Source organism: Leucopleurus acutus (assembly GCF_964270905.1).
Source record: "Leucopleurus acutus genome assembly, chromosome: 2".
NCBI classification, from domain to species: Eukaryota; Metazoa; Chordata; class Mammalia; order Artiodactyla; family Delphinidae; genus Leucopleurus; species Leucopleurus acutus.
Window position 1 is genome coordinate 45,213,179 of NC_139143.1, and position 17,306 is coordinate 45,230,484.

Below are 17,306 nucleotides of genomic sequence, written 5' to 3' on the forward strand. Positions count from 1 at the left end.
GTTGCAAGAAGGAGGGAGTGATCTGCAATGTCAAATCCTGCAGAGAAAATGCAGAAGAGGACTGAGAATTGCTCACTGGCATTGGGGACATGAATGAACATGAATCTTTGGCAACATGAATGGATACCATTTCTTAGGCATGGTAGAGAGAATAACCTGATTGAAATGGGATTAAGTGGGAATGGGGGAATTCTCTGGAGGTCCAGTGGTTAGCACTCTGCACTTCCACTGCAGGGGATCCGGGTTTGATCCCTAGCTGGGGAACTAGGATCCCACAAGCCACGTGGTAGGAAGTGAGATAGTAAATAAAACTCCTCTGTGCCTGGTGTGTTGCTTTTTACTTGTTTGTTTGATTTTGTTTTGTTGTTGTTTTATTTTTAAGCAGGAAAATAAGGGCTGTGGCTAGAAAGGGACAGGAGATTAAATTTTTTTATATTGAGAGATTTTATAGTATATTTATATGCTACTGAGAATAATAGTAGAGAAAGGAAACTTAATCATGCAGAAGACCAAAAGAATAATGCCCTTGCTTACACATAAAGGAATAGGATCCAGTGTCATCCAAGCCTCTGTACTATTCCCATGTTGTATAATTATTTATATGTCTAAATTTCCCAGTCCAGGAATTCCTTTATGCCTGGGATCATGCTCCATTTACCTTTTCCTACCCAGGCCAAGCAGAATAGCACAGTGTTCATTAGCGTGGGCTTTGGACTCTGCCTGGATTTGGAACCTGAGTCATTTGCTTGTTAGCTGTGTTCTTGAGAAGCTATACATGAAATTTTCTATGCCTCGGTTTCCTCATCTATAAAATGTGGATAATAATATTACCCACCTGTTGTAACAATCAAAGTCTGAATGCATGTAAAGTGCTTAGAATGGTGTCTGACATGTTACAAACACACAATATATGTTAGTTACACAATAAATTTAAATTACAGAACAGCACACTGTATGCATTCTGTGAATGAATGAATGCATATTATTTTAAAATATCCTTATAGTTGACTTGTTTTCTACATAGCCCTCTCTTGATCCCAGTTTTGAACTCTGCTCTTCCTATAGCTAAGGTTATTTAACTGTCACCTGCAGACTCAGCTCATGCTGGTCTCCTGAGATCAATTCTGACCTTAGAGAAGAAGGATTCCAGAGACATTTGCCTGGATGTTTAGTCCTGACCCTGTACACCATTTACACAAACTAAGTGGGCATCTGCCTTTTTTTTTTTTCTGGCACTCAAACTCCCTTTTTCTTAGAAATTCTTGCCTCTCTGGTTGTTTCTATGTCTGTTTCTCATTTCCTTTTTTGACTCCATATAATCTGGGCTTGCCTTGTGTGCTTCTAAGATTGCAAACTGCCTAGCTCCAGGCATGACTTTGGAATGGGCATTAAGTTCCCAGGGCTACCCTATAATTAATGTTCATAATTAGTGTAAATACGCTGCAGAGATTTGCAGCACAATATGCCACACGTGGACCTAATTAGGACCAAAGGACTAGTAGCCCAAGTTCTGAGGCCTTTAGGATAAGGGAATTAGAGGCATCTAAAGGGTTCAAAGAAGGCTAATAAGGCACAGAGGATTAGGTAATTAATGGATCTAATACTGTCCTGGAAAATGTTGTAAAAAGACTTCTCACCAGCCCTGCTCCTCTGAAGGCAAATTACTTGATGTGGGATAATTCTTCATTCCTTTCAAGTGTGGGGGGCTTTCTCTCCTGGGAAACATCTAGGGAGAATATAGCTTTGGTTTGCATTTCCTTATGCCTGTAGCCTTAAAAGATTTAAAGCTTTATCAGCAGAATGCCATGAAGTGGAGTATTGAAGCAATTATCTGGATAACCCCACTGAGGAAGAAGGAAATCTTCATTTGTGGGTTTAGATTATCTTGCATGGCTCTATTTTCATGAATCAGTAAGGCAACCATGCAGAGGGCATAAGGCACAAAATAGAAGTTCATTAAATATTTGCTGGATGGATGAATCTTTTATTCAAAATATCAATTAATATTAATAGTCCTTAATAACTCTGGTTTCCACCTGAATACTGTATGCGTTCTCATCTCTTGGCTGCGTGAGTTAATGAACAGAGATATGAAGGCTAACTTCTAGTCCCCAAATGGGCCTTAGTTTATTTACTCAGCTGTGGAAGAGAATTGGCTTTTACTGGATAGTTTCATAAAATATATTTTTTTAACAATTTACCAGATAGTGTTGCACCTTTGCTCCCTTAATCTGAGCAGTTTAGATACCATGATGGCCTTTGAATCTGGTGGGGAAAAAAAATCAGTTAAGCCATTAGTTTGCCTTTCTTCAGATGAATTAGTGAGTTGATTGATTGGCTTGTTACACTTAACATTTGTGAAGGACTGTGTCCAAAGCCTTTACGCTTTGGGGCAGGGCATTGGCTTCCATGTCCTATACCTTCCATATATCCTGACATCGGTGACCCAGAAGAGTTTTGATTATCACAAGACCCTCAATCCTTGACCAATAACTTCCACAGCTTGGAAGCTAGAGATTTCCAAACTAAGAGAAAGATATAGGGAAGAAGGAAAAAGGACCAAGGTTATGGACACAGAAGGGTCTGGATTTTGAGTTTATCTTTTTCTATATTTTCTATTGTTCATAGAAAAAAATGAGAAAAGATTCAGGAGTCAGAAGTTTGGGTTAATTCACTTTGATTTTGCATCATTCCCTTAACTACCCCGTGCCTTATTTTGCACACCTGAAGAAAGGGAACGATTATATCAACTCTCAGGATGTTAGTAAGAATCATGAGAAATGCATGTGAAAGATTTAAAAATTTACTAATCTGCTGACAAATATAAGATACAATATGAGAAATACCTGCAGCATGAAGAAATTTTGATTTTCATGTAGTGGGGATAGCCCACAACCAGAAACTTAGAAAACTAACTCCGTCAGAGAACCTGTTATGGCAATATCCATGTTCTAAATCATAGATGAAGCAATAAGAAAGAAGGTAGTATCCTGCCTTGAATGAATTCTGCACCAATCAGGCCCCTAAGACCGTGTCCTAGATTAGCCTGCAGTGTAGGTAGCAACAAAGTAACACAAAATGCATTTTATAAAATCAACAGACTATATTTCATAACAGGTAAAGGATAACCTCCTCTCTCTTTTTTCCCCAATACCAACAGCTGGAGCACTCCGTGAGTTAGCGGAGCCTAGGCCCGTGAACTCCCTTCACACTTATAGGAGTGCTCATGTTTCCTCCTCACAGGGTATAGATAAGGAGTGATGAATTTGTGATGACTCTCTGTTTAGGACCATTCCCTCGATATACAGCTTAAATCTCCAGCCCATCCAGTTTTTGCAAGGTCCCCTTCAGTAGCAGAGAGAGCTTATGTACTTAAAGAGAAAAAGACTGCTTATATCAGCTCTGCTTCTTACTAGCTGTGTGACATTGAAAAAATCATTTAACCTTCCTAAATCTTAATTCCCTAAATTTTTGTATAATTTTCTCTAAGTGTGGAAAATAAAATATACTTCATGTGTTTGCCGGGGGAGACCTAGATCATTGTGGGGGGTTAATAAATGTCAGTTTCCTCCACAGTTCTCTCCCCTATTTGTTGGCTAAGGAGAGCCAAGTGGGTTAACCCTTTGTACAACTACCCAGTGTCTTCCCACTTCCCTCCCTTTCCCCTCTGGATGACAAAATTAGACATCCGAAGCATCCCAGTTATCTCATCACTTCAGCCCTCCTGAGTTTGTTCTCACTGAATATTAGACAGAACAATCACATTCTCAAGTACTCTCTTGAGAGCTCAGTGACGGTTCAATGACACCCTGTTCCAGGCCAAACAAACCTTCAAAGAAGAGAGAGAGACAGAGACAGACAGAGACAGAGATCACAAACAGGCATGTCTTTCATTTGTCTAGGAGTTGGGAACAGAGAGAAGCTGAGAAGGAAGGCTACATTACAGAGAGGGTGGTGGGAGAGGCAGGCAAAAAGTAACTGAGCTCAGTCACTGTTCTAGCTAAGCCAGCCTGTATTAGGAAGTCAACAAACTCTCAGTGGGTGCTAGGTACTAGAGTACAGAGATGAATGACAGTTTAACTGAATTCTGTCCAATGGCATATTCTATGATAATGGACTTGTACTAGTTTGCCTCTGTCCAATATGGTAACTATTAGCCATTGTGGCTACTGAACACCTGAAATGTGGTTAGTGTGGCAGAAGAACTAAATTCTTAATATTTAATGTAAATTAATTTTAAATGTAAATAGCTATATGAGCTAGTAGTGGTCACATTGGGAATCTGCTGTTATTAATATTTTTTAACTTTTTAAATTAAGATAGAGTTGATTTACAATGTTGTGTTAGTTTCAGGTGTACAGCAAAGTGATTCAGTTATATGTATACATATATATCTAATTTTTTCAGATTATTTTCCATTATAAGTTATTATAGAATATTGAGTATAGTTCCCTGTGCTATACATTAGGTCCTTGTTGGTTATCTATTTTATATATAGCAGTGTGTATATGTTAATCCCAAACTCCTAATTTATTCCTCCCCGACCCTTGTCCTTTTGTAATCATGAGTTTGTTTTCTATGTCTGTGGGTCTACTAATAGTAATCTGTTGTTATTAGAGACATGGATTTCTGAGTGTCAAAATAGGTAACAGAAGATGATTTTAATCTACCTACTCTCTCTCCTGGAATTAGTGGAGTTACTTAAGCCACTGCTGTTACGTAACTGGATTGTGGAGAGTGGAGGAACGGTGGAGACATATTTGATGTATCCATTTAGCCAAATGGATAATACGCCAGACCTCCATTTATAACTGCTTATCAAGGGCACTGGCTAGGTTCCATTCGGACATGGTATATCAACCTCTGTCTTAAGGCTGGCTGTCCAGGTTGTGCCTGCCAGTTGTCACTTGAGAAGCAGGCATAGACGAAATTCCTGTTGAAGTGGTGGTTAAAACAACCATAAACCCACTGCTGATCCTTAACCTTCTGCTCTTTGTAAGAGGATTCCTTGCACAGGTCCAATCCTTCAAAATCCTTTTTTTAATGGTCTCTTGAGACACATTAACAACCATTTAACTCTGAGCCTGTCATTTCCAGAACCCAAGAAAAAATAGTTCAGAATTAAAGTAAGGTTGTAAAGACAACAAAGAGATTTAACTGAGTATGCACTTTATTCTCACAGTGATGTTCACTGTAGTGTGGTACATACTGAAATAAGTTAAGGTTATAGTCTACGTTAAAGGACTAAACATCTACATTTAGGAAAATAAATAAAATAAACCCAGAGAGCATGTAAGGCATCTCTTGCAAATGCCATCCGGTACTGCCTTCTTTAGTTCTGGGTCTAGATTTTTCGCCCTTGGTTTCTGTCCCCATAGATTCTAACCATACCATCATTTACAAAAGCAGAGACCTCCTTAGGAAATTCTACCCGAGGTTGGGTCTAGGATGAGTCTTATTGCCATAGATCCTGCATCCAGGGTTCCTGGTATCTGCTCTGGAAACAGCTCTCCATGCTGGTGTTCACCCAACCCAGTTGTACTGGCTTCTTCCATAAAAATGAATTTCAGTACTCTAGTTTCTTATAAGAATCCCAAATTCTTTGACCAGCCATCTTACATCTGACTGCTTAGTTCTTGTTCACCTTTGTTTCTTTTCCTTCCAGCTGAAAGCTGGGATTTTTCTCCAAACCAAGCCACCGTGTTACCATACATTGACTTAACGTTCCCCCATGTCCTGGCCATTCTCACTGGGAGGCTCCCAAGAATGTAGATTTTGGCAGCAGCTAAAATAAAGCCTGACTTTGCCAGTCTCCTCCCTGATTTCCATTCTCCATCATTGCCCATGCACTGAATACCAAACTCTAGCTTAGAATTTGTTCCTTCGCCAGAAGGGCTTCCTCTTCCTCCCTCCAGCACTTACCATCTCAATCCTAACCTTTCTCTGCAGCAAACCTGCTTGACTCATGACTAACCCCAGTGCTAAGTATTTCAGGGATTCTGAGAGCTTACTTCAAGTCATGCTAATGCTTGACATTTGGTAGTTTGGTATACTTTGCAGTTGGTTACAAAATTCCCAGTGCCTTATCCTAGGGACTGTCCAATGCTAAATACTTCAGCACTTAGAGTGTCTGTGACATTGAATCAGTAAAGGTCACCAGCAGAGACAAAATGAATCATCCCTCATGGCTTTAAGACACACTTTCCAGCTCATTATGATAAGATGCCTATTAAATTTTTTGTCCCCTTCTATAGAGATTAAGCCTCCTGTGTGTTATCTGCACTAATGAACCACTTGCTCTTATATCTTTTTTTCTAGATGGTTTGTCACCAGGGCTGTCCTGTCCTGTAAAGCCCCAGTGACAGTGAGCTGTTGACAGAGTACTAGAAAGAGCTCACATCTTTAAAACCAGGGATGTGACAGATAATTTTTTTTTCATTTTCCCAATCTCTGCAGTCTCTGTGCTCTAACACTATTCCATTAAGTCATAAAGATTAGAGCTTCTCAGGCCCTTAGCATCTTTCCTTTGATTTGCAAAATGAGTGGGGGATTTGTTATTTATTCTTGTTGTTGCAGCTACAGAGCAGGCACCATTATCTATAGCTAAGCCATTAAACTGATTGGTATTAATCAGAAGTGTCCCATGAGTCATATTGGTTGAAGAGGTCTGGATGTTTTTCAGTAAAGGGGCTTTGTGGAATCAAATGAGAATTGATTGATGATCCCAAAGTACATGTATGCAAGTAAAGAACCAGCTACATTCTGGGCATCTCACTTTAATGAAAGAACTGTCCTCCCTGCATGCAAAGAAGGCAAACTGGTTTAACTGACCCATGGCAAAGACATTCTGGAGTTGCTTCTCCACAATAGGATTGGAGAGAGAGAGAGAGAGAGAGAGAGAGAGAGGGAGAGAGAGAGAGAGATGAACTGGCCGAACTGGCCCACAGAAGGTAAATATGTGATAACTGGCATCCTGTACACTCCAAACAGGTACTCTTTGGAAGATTTTGGCCCAGAGATGCTACTAAGCACCAGCCCTTACAGAGTATCTCCAATGGTTCCCATAGACTGAAAGGCACACATGTTTAAGGCAGGCTTCTAGGTGCAGAGTCTCCAGCGAAAGCATAGAAACAAAGTCAAAGAGTCCACTAAGGGATTAAGCCCATGACCTTGATATTGTCAGCACCATGCTCTAATTAACTGAGCCAACCAGAAGTAGATGCTCTGTACCACTGAGCTAACTCTCTATAGAAAATGCCAAAACAGAAAAGCATTCCTCACAGTTTTCAAATTCTGTTATTTCCTAGGCAAACTTCTTAAACATTTTTGCTGAATGGTTGTCCTCAAAAACTTTCATATTTATGACATGTAAAGAACCTAGATATTTGGACAACTACCCAGGTTATTAAATACTATTTACATTGAATAGCATAAGGAATATTTTTCAGTTGGAAAAAAATAGAATTACATTAGTAAAGGGTTTTCCAGTAACTTAATCCTAATTAATTTGTCATTTCCCATGCTGCCCAAATACAAACAACAAAGATCCAAAGGGGACCAAGGCAAAATGTGGTATAAGGTTTTCTCTGGCCCTGCCTTCCTACAGTGAATCATCTCTCTTATGAACTCCACAAGACAGAGTGTAGTTTTGTCTGGTTGGTTATATCCTGTTTTTAAAAAGGACTTGGGGAAACTTATGGAAATATGTTATATAGTATATGAAAATATACACACCAGTACTACAGTGTAAAAACATAAATAACTATGGAAATTCAGTGAAGTAACAAACAAAAATAAAATAAAATCAGAAATAGAGGTAGCATGCATAATACAAACAAGGAGGTTCTGTGGAATTGCCAAAGGTGTTTTAAAAGTTTGATCGTTCAGTTGAATTAAGAATCACAATATTCATAAAATACAAACACTCATTACCCAGAAGCTGCATAGTGGTTCCTGATACCAAGACCTGAAATAAAGGTATGCTGAGGTTTCTACTAAAGGGACCTGGCACTTGGTGATAGAGCAGGTGAGGTCTTTACCCTTGATATCCCAAGGGGAAGTGTAATAATGAATGCCTTATGGCTGTTGCTTTTAGTGTTGATGATACAGGTCTTAAAACACTTACTGTTTATTTCACTTACTGACCCTTAACATGCACTACTTAGATTGTAGATTAAGTTTTCCTGTGCCCACGTCTTGACCTTCTATCTAAACTCTACCTCTCCTTAGTGCAAAGGTTAAATCATATTGTTTCACATTACCTGAAACATATAGCACAGACCACTGAGTGGAGGAGGTTTCTCAAAAAAGTTTGATTAATCAAGATATTGACCGATAAACAAAAATATGAGACTTCTATCATTTTATCTACTCACCCCATATATACCTCCCCATTTTTTATTCAACACCTTCTAATTCAATACCATCTTTCCCTATTTACATGGTTACAATGGATAGGGAAGACATGTTCAAACACTGAAACCCCAAACCCTTGACTAAATCCAAAGATGATTTGGAGGAAGGTACTAATCTGAGCTGTGCAAACCAGAATCTTTACCTTCGGGAATTTGGAATTGAGATTAAGCTGGTCTAGTTAATGACTTAACTCTTCAATGATGGTTGTAACATCAGGTACTCTTGATATTATTGAGAACATTGTTATGCTCTGAAGATATATAAAATGGTCAGTTTTGTGGAAATTAGAGAAGAAAGACTCACAAATGCTGGGAAAAGGGAAGATATGAGAGCCAGAGAGAGAAATTTTGCAGTTTCTACTCAGTGCTTCATTCTCTGAATAAAGTCTCTTGGTTCCATTAGACATCTGTGTATCCACATGATAAATGAAATATTTTTGTTTAAGCTAGTTTAGTGGGTTTCTGCTATTCTCAACCAGAAGTGTTAACTAGTACAGTGAACCATAGTAATCTAATTTGCCAGTGACATTTACTTGCTCACCTGATAAATGTTTATTGAGTAGATATTATGTGCCAGCTACTATTTGAGTTTGAGATGCATCATGGAACAAAACAGACAAAGATTTCTGCCCTGTTCTATATCATATTACCCATCCCTATACTTTGCCAAAGAAATGGGTGATGTTTATCAAGAACACAGTATTCAGGTATATTAGAATAGTTGTTTCACACACTTGAAAGCTAAACAGACTTAAAAAAAAAAAAGGTACTTGACCTAAAGGAATCAGGGAGGGAGAAGCTACCAAAGCTATTACAGTTTGATAGAAAAAATAAACATTCAAAGTTGTCTAAAGCAGTGCTTCTCAAACTTTAGTATCCACTACAATCACCTGTAGAGCTTGTTAAAATACAGCCTAACCCACTCCCTGAGATTATCATTCAATAGATCTGGGGTGTAGCTTAATAGTTTGTATTTATAACAATCTCTTAGATGATGGCAGATGCTTCTGATCCATTCCTCAAACATCAATGTTCTAAAGAGTACATGAGCCTTGCTTCATGGTAAATTCTACCAGATGTTTATAGAGTGAATACAAATCCTCCACACATGCTTCCAAAAAATAGAAAAGGAAAGAGCATCCAGAAGGAGATCAATTGATGAATGAATAAACAAAAGGTGGAATATCCTTATGATGGAATATTATTCAATCTTAAAAAGGAATGAAGTATTGATACACGGTACAACATAGAAGAACCTTGAAAATATTATGCTAAGTGAAGTGAGTCAGTCACAAGAGGACACATATTGTATGAAATATCCAAAATAGGCAAATCCAGAGAGACAGAAAACAGATTAGTGGTTGTCAGCGTCTGGGGAGAGTGAGGATTAGAGAGAGACAGCTAATGGGTTTATTTTGGAGTGGTGAAAATGTCCTGAAATTTGATAGTCATGATGGTTGCCTAGCTATGGATAAATGAAAAACCACTGAATTGTATACTTTAAGAGTATATATCAATAAAGCTATTGTTAAATATTTTTAAAAAAATAGAATGCATGAACCACCTTGCGATTGCTAATGGACTGGCATTTCCAGTAAATTTGCAGTTATTGGAGTAGCCTAAACCTAATTGGACAGCCCTTGGGATGGATATTAAAGAGAATATAATCTAGAATCTTACCTTCTAAAGTCCCTTCTAATCCTGAGTAAATAGATCAATAAAAAGATTGAGATTTTAAGATTATACTTATGCTACAATACCATAGACTAGCACATACTACGTGTTTATCTCAGGAATTCTTCAAGTGATGAGAATCAGCATTGTTGCACTCTTCACATTACTTTATGCAATTTATGACCTCCCTCATATGTACAGGATGAAACTCTAAATAGAACTTCTAATGTAACTTGTTAACTTCAGTACCTCATGTATAGATGAATACCTAGAAAGGAATCATAGAAACAGCACATTTAGACTCTTGTAGATCTAAGAAGCAAATTCAGTATCACAGAAAAGTGCTGATGTGAAGAAAATAGCACAACTCACTGGATAAAATTATGGATTCTGGAGCCAGACTCCCTGTGTATTAAACCTGGCTCTGCCACTTAATTACTATGTTATCTTTTCAACTTTCTTAACCTATTAGCTCCTCAGATCTCTCATCTGCCAAATGGAAATAATAATAATACCTACCTACCTAGAGTTGTGGCTTGTTATGATTATTAAATGACTTAATATTTGTAAAGCACTATATGAACAGACGCCTGACACACAGTAAGCCCCATATAAGGATTTGTTAAGTTAATCCCTGGAGTCCAATTTGGATAATTTTTTTCATAAGAATGTCTATTTGGGAAGTAGATACTTGTGAAAATGGGGTGACTCTTCCAAATTGTTCCCTTTTCTTGGATGATTCCTTTTTTTAAGCCACATAGACGAATTCTTAATTGCTAGTCTCCATTTAAGACTTAACAGAAAAGTGGAACCCCAAAATTGATTTTGATTCTTAGGAATATAATCAATGGTACATTAGTTTCAGTATAAAATATATTGAGCTCTGTGTTCTTTCTCTTAAAGAACCAATAAGGGGTATGAAAGATTTGTCTTTTCTTTGATGTTACTTCAAAATTTTTTCTTACCATAAAATTATGCCTTAAGATTTATGTGTACTAGACTCTAACTCATTTAATTCTCAAATAGGCACTATAATCTCCATTTTACAGATGAGGAAGCCTAGTCTCAATGGATTTAAGGGACTTCTGCCAGGTGACACAGCTAGCAAGGAAGAATAGAGACAGGGGTTAAACCCAGGGCAGTATAACTTTAATACAAATGTTCTTTTCACTCTCTTACATTTCCTACTGCACTTATAGTGATCTATAATACATACATTTTTGCCTTTTAAATTTATATTTTCATGCTGTACAAATTCTTGACTGTGAGTTCCCTAAAATGTAAAACATTTTGTAGGTTTGCCACCTTCAAGCAACAGAAAGAGAAGAAAACCATAGGAGAGAGGCTGAAAAGTTATGCCCTAGAATTAACCACCCCCATGTCCCAGGAAAGGAGAGAAGGTAATTAGTAATTCCCAGGGTTGTCTTCCGAAGCTTTTGCGAACCAACTGGCAAGAGGTCCTGCTAAATGTTCACTTCTCTTGACTGCTTTTGAGGACCAGCTGGATCCTTGTCAAGCCTGAATGATTGACCCCAGGTCATTCGTTTGCCTCTCTTCAAGGATGCAAGGCCCCTCTTGCCTTATCTAGAGACATTAAACAAGGCTGCTTGACGTTGGACATCAAATTGATTTCATGCCAAGATTTCACTCAATCACGGGTGACAACCATTGATGTGTCAAAGCCTTACAAGTAAAATAAACACGTCTGATGCAAAGAGTTCTTTGTTTTTGATGCCAGGTTGAATTATTCACCTTCTCTTAGATCTGACACTGGCTGCAACTGTTTGCTAGGAGGCTGAATGGAGGCATGTAGGGTCTCAAACTGGAATGTCAGAGAAGGTCACACAACAGCTGATTCAAAGTTGGCTGCAAATTTAGAGCTGGAGAACCTTCCTTCTTTCTATGTCCCTCATCTTCCTTCAGTCCTGTGGAATGGAACCCTACGGAATCCAACTCATCATTCTCTGGCTCCCACTTTTGAATACTCAAAGTCATTTACATGTTTGTCCTCCCTAGACATCAAGCTTGCTTCTTAGAAATGACTTAAAACCATAAGAATATTCCTCTCTTCAGTCATGCCTGCTCAAGGTGACATATGTCTTAGGACAAGTATTCCTAGCAGGCATCCCAGCTGCTTTGGCTTGGCTAAAAGTGGGGACTGCCCACAGTTCGAGCCTTTGTCTGTGGCTATTTCTTCCCCTCCCACCTAGCCTGAGGGATGCATAATCACACTTCTGATGAGTTTCCTAGCTTCTGGTTTCCCTGAAATCTTTTCATCCAGCTGTGCCTACTCTTCTTATTTTTTTATTTTTTGTTATTTGGTCTGAAGAAGACTAAGAAATTGCATAATTAAGAATGACCTGAGCAATCTCTGCTAATGCCTCCACTAAAACCTCTGACTATCCCTGTTAACTAATTACATCTATCATTGTGTCAGACAGGTAAAAGACTCCTTCAGTCTGTTGAGACAACATTATTCACCTGGGATTATCAGAGGTTTCAATTCTGGCCATTAGCTGAAATTGCTTGGGTCATTCATTATGACAAATTTTGCATCCTTTCCAGACAGAGCAAAGTAAACGCAGAATCAGGAATAGATTAAATAGCCATGCATCAAGAACCTAATTCAGATCCTCAGCCCCTTCTTTTCCTTAGAGCTAAAGGATGAAAAATGAACAGAAAAACCTTGTGTTTTCCTCTCCTTACAGCAGTGAATATGTGAGTTCTTACTTCAAAAAGTTGGAGATGACTCTCATTTCTTTATTTTTAGTTGGCCTTGTAAATATATGGTTTAACAAAACAATAAAGAAAAAAACAAGCCCTTAGATTTGAAATTAAATCCCAAAGTGGGCTGACATCCTAACTCCCTATTTTCAGGTTCTCAGCTTCCCCCTTTAACCATAAATTGTAGATAGGGCTTTGAATCACTATTAGGGCAGGGACGGGTAGGATGTAGGTAATCTTTCAGTTAAAGTGACTTTATCTGAACTGAAACAGAACAAGGGGAGACAGATTAAAGATTAAAATTAGACATGAGCAAGGAGTGGGAGGTGATGAAAACATCTCTGAAGGACTTGAAATATAGGCATAATTGTTACTGGGTTGAGTAGTTATAGCAAAACCAGGTGGCATACTAAGTTCCTTCTGTATATGTCTTTCATTTATTGGACACATGGTTTCATCTGTCCTGTCCTTACATAGAATTCAGCGTCCTTGTCACAAGTCAATGAATATATTTTCTCTGTTGATTCTGAGTCTATTATGTACAAAAACTATGATGAGCTTGGTAAAAAAATGTTAAGTAATACATTAAAATATAAGTAGTTTATGTTCACTATGGGAAGGCAAGTCATATAAAAATAAAGGTAACTAGCAATTAAAGTTCACTAACAGTATTTTTCATTAATTATATGATAGTATGACTTCTTGAAGAAAACTCACTATCTAATCATAATGTCTAATTTATTGTTTTTAGACACATCTCCATTTAATGCACATGGGTACCACACTCATTAAATGTGTGCTTGCCTTGCACAAAGAGTAAGCTGAGAGATCATAGATCAAATCATTAGAGAACCCAAAACATTGGTTAGTAAAAACATCTATATAAGTGATTAAAATCTATTATTTCCTTCAGCTTTTGGAAATCTGAGATAAGGTCTATATTTTTCCTATTTCTCAGAGAAATTTCTAGCCAGAAGGAGGTTGGGAGAAGATGGAAATTTGAAGTAAGCAAGATGCTTCATATAGTAATTCATTAACAAATATTTACTTGTTATGAATTACTATTCATAATAGCAATTTGAATTCTGATTATCGTGGTGTACAGCATGTTAGGGATATATCAGTGAACAAAACAGACAGCAATCCCCACCCGTATAGAAGTTATTTTTTATTGTGGAGAGACAGACATCAAACCCCGAACATAATAAATTAAGGAAACAATATATTGTAATAGAAAGTGATGGACTGGAGGGAGACCTTCAAAATGATGGAGGAGTAAGATACGGAGACCACCTTCCTCCCCACAAATACATCAGAAATACATCTACACATGGAATAACTCCTACAGAACACCTACTGAATGCTGGCAGAAGACCTCAGACTTCCCAAAAGGCAACAAACTCCCCACGTACCTGGGTAGGGCAAAGGAAAAAAGAAAAAAACAGAGACAAAAGAATAGGGATGGGACCTGCACCTCTGGGAGGGAGCTGTGAAGGAGGAAAAGTTTCCACACACTAGGAAGCCCCTTCATGGGCGGAGACTGCAGGTGGCAGGGCGGAAGCTTCGGAGCCATGGAGGAAAGCGCAGCAACAGGGGTGCGGAGGGCAAAGTGGAGAGATTCCCACACAGAGGATCGGTGCCGACCGGCACTCACCAGCCTGAGAGGCTTCTCTGCTCACCCACCAGGGTGAGCGGGGCTGGGAGCTGAGGCTCAGGCTTCGGAGGTCAGACCCCAGGCAGACGACTGGGGTTAGCTGCCTGCACACAGCCTGAAGGGAGCCAGTGCACCACAGCTAGCCAGGAGGGAGTCCAGGGAAAAGTCTGGAACTGCCTAAGAGACAAGAGACCATTGTTTCAGGGTACGCGAGGAGAGGGGATTCAGAGCACCGCCTAAATGAGCTCCAGAGATGGCACGAGCCGCGGCTATCAGCGCGGACCCCAGAGACGGGCATGAGCCGCTACGGCTGCTGCTGCCACCACCAAGAAGCCTGTGTGTGAGCACAGGTCACTATCCACACCTCCCCTCCGGGGAGCCTGTGCAGCCCGCCACTGCCATGGTCCCGTGATCCAGGGACAGCTTCCCCGGGAGAACACACTGCATGCCTCAGGCTGTTGCAACATCACGCTGGCCTCTGCCACCTCAGGCTTGCCCTGCTCTCCGTACCCCTCCCTCCCCCGAGCCTGAGTGAGCCAGAGGCCCCTAATAAGCTGCTACTTTAACCCCATCCTGTCTGAGTGAAGAACAGGCACCCTTAGGTGACCTACACACAGAGGAGGGGCCAAATCCAAAACTGAACCCCGGGAGCTGCACGAACAAAGAAGAGAAAGGGAAATCTCTGCCAGCAGCCTCAGGAGCAGCGGATTAAATGTTCACAATCAACTGGATGTTCCCTGCAACTCTGGAATACCTAAATAGACAATGAATCATCCCAAAATTGAGGCGGTGGACTTTGGGAACGACTGTAGACTTGGGGTTTGCTTTCTGCATCTAATTTGTTTCTGGTTTTATGTTTATCTTAGTTTAGTATTTAGAGCTTATTATCATTGGTAGATTTGTTTATTGATTTGGTTGCTCTCTTCCATTTTTTTATACATAGATATATTTTTTTTCCTTTTTCTCTTTTTGTGAGTGTGTATGTGTATGCTTCTTTGTGTGATTTTGTCTGTATAGCTTTGTTCTTATCATTTGTCCTAGGGTCTGTCTGTCCATTGTTGTTGTGGTTATTGTTGGTTTTTTTTAGTATAGATTGTAGCACTTGTTATCATTGGTGGATTTGTTTTTTGGTTTAGTTGCTCTCTTCTTTCTTTTTTTTAATTAATTTTTAATACTTTTTTATTTTCATAACTTTATTTTATTTCATTTTCTCTTTCTTTTTTTCTCCCTTTTCTTCTGAACTGTGGGGCTAACAAGATCTTGGTGCTCTAGCCAGGTGTCAGGCCTGTGCCTCTGAGGTGGGAGAGCCGAGTTCAAGACATTGGTCCACCAGAGACCTCCTGGCTCCACATAATATCAAACGGGGAAAGCTCTCCCAGAGATCTCCATCTCAATGCTAAGACCCAGCTCCACTCAATGACCAGCAAGCTACAGTGCTGGACACCCTATGCGAAACAAGTAGCAAGACAGGAACATGACACCACCCATTAGCAGAGAGGCTGCCTAAAATCATAGTAAGTTCACAGACAACCCAAAACACACCAACGGACTTGGCCCACAAGAAATACAAGATCCAGCCTCATCCACCAGAACACAGGCACCAGTTCCCTCCACCAGGAAGCCTGCACAACCCACTGAACCAACATTAGCCAGTGGGGGAAGATACCAAAAAAACTGGAACTACAAACCTGCAGGTTGTGAAAAGGAGATGCCAAACACAGTAAGTTAAGCAAAATGAGAAGACAGAGAAATACACAGCAGATGAAGGAGCAAGGTAAAAACCCATGAAACCAAACAAATAAAGAGGAAATAGTCAGTCCACCTAAAAAAGAATTCAGAATAATGATAATAAAGATGATCCAAAATCTTGGAAATAGAATGGAGTAAAAAAGCGAAACATTTAACAGGACCTAGAAGAACTAAAGAGCAAACAAATAGTGATGAACTACACAATAAATGAAATGAAAAATTCTCTAGAAGGAATCAATAGCAGAATAACTGAGGCAGAAGAACAGATAAATGACCTGGAAGACAAAATAGTGGAAATAACTACCACAGAGCAGAATAAAGAAAAAAGAATTGAAGACAGTCTCAGAGACCTCTGGGACAAGATTAAATGCACCAACATTCAAATTATAGGGGTCCCAGAAGAAGAAGAGAAAAAGAAACAAACTGAGAAAATATTTGAAGAGATTATAGTTGAAAACTTCCCTAATATGGGAAAGGAAATAGTCAATCAACTCCAGGAAGCAGAGAGAGTCCCATACAGGATAAATCCAAGAAGAAACACAGCAAGACACATATTAATCAAACTCCTAAAAATTAAAAAATGAAGAAAATATATTAAAAGCAGCAAGGGAAAAACAACAAATAACGTACAAGGGAATCCCCATAAGGTTAACAGCTGATCTTCAGCAGAAACTCTGCAAGCCAGAAAGGAGTGGCAGGACATATTTAAGGTGATGAAAGGGAAGAACCTACAACCAAGATTATTCTACCCAGCAAGGATCTCATTCAGATTCAACGGAGAAATTAAAACCTTTACAGACAAGCAAAAGCTAAGAGAATACAGCACCACCAAACCAGCTTTACAACAAATGTTAAAGGAACTTCTGTAGGCAGGAAACACAAGAGAAGGAAAAGACCTACAATAACAAACCCAAATCAATTAAGAAAATTGTAATAGGAACATACATATTGGTAACTACCTTAAATGTAAATGGATTAAATGCTCCATCCAAAAGACATAGACTGGCTGAATGGGTACAAAAACAAGACCCGTATATATGCTGTCTACGAGAGACCCACTTCAGACCTAGAGGCACATACAGAATGAAAGT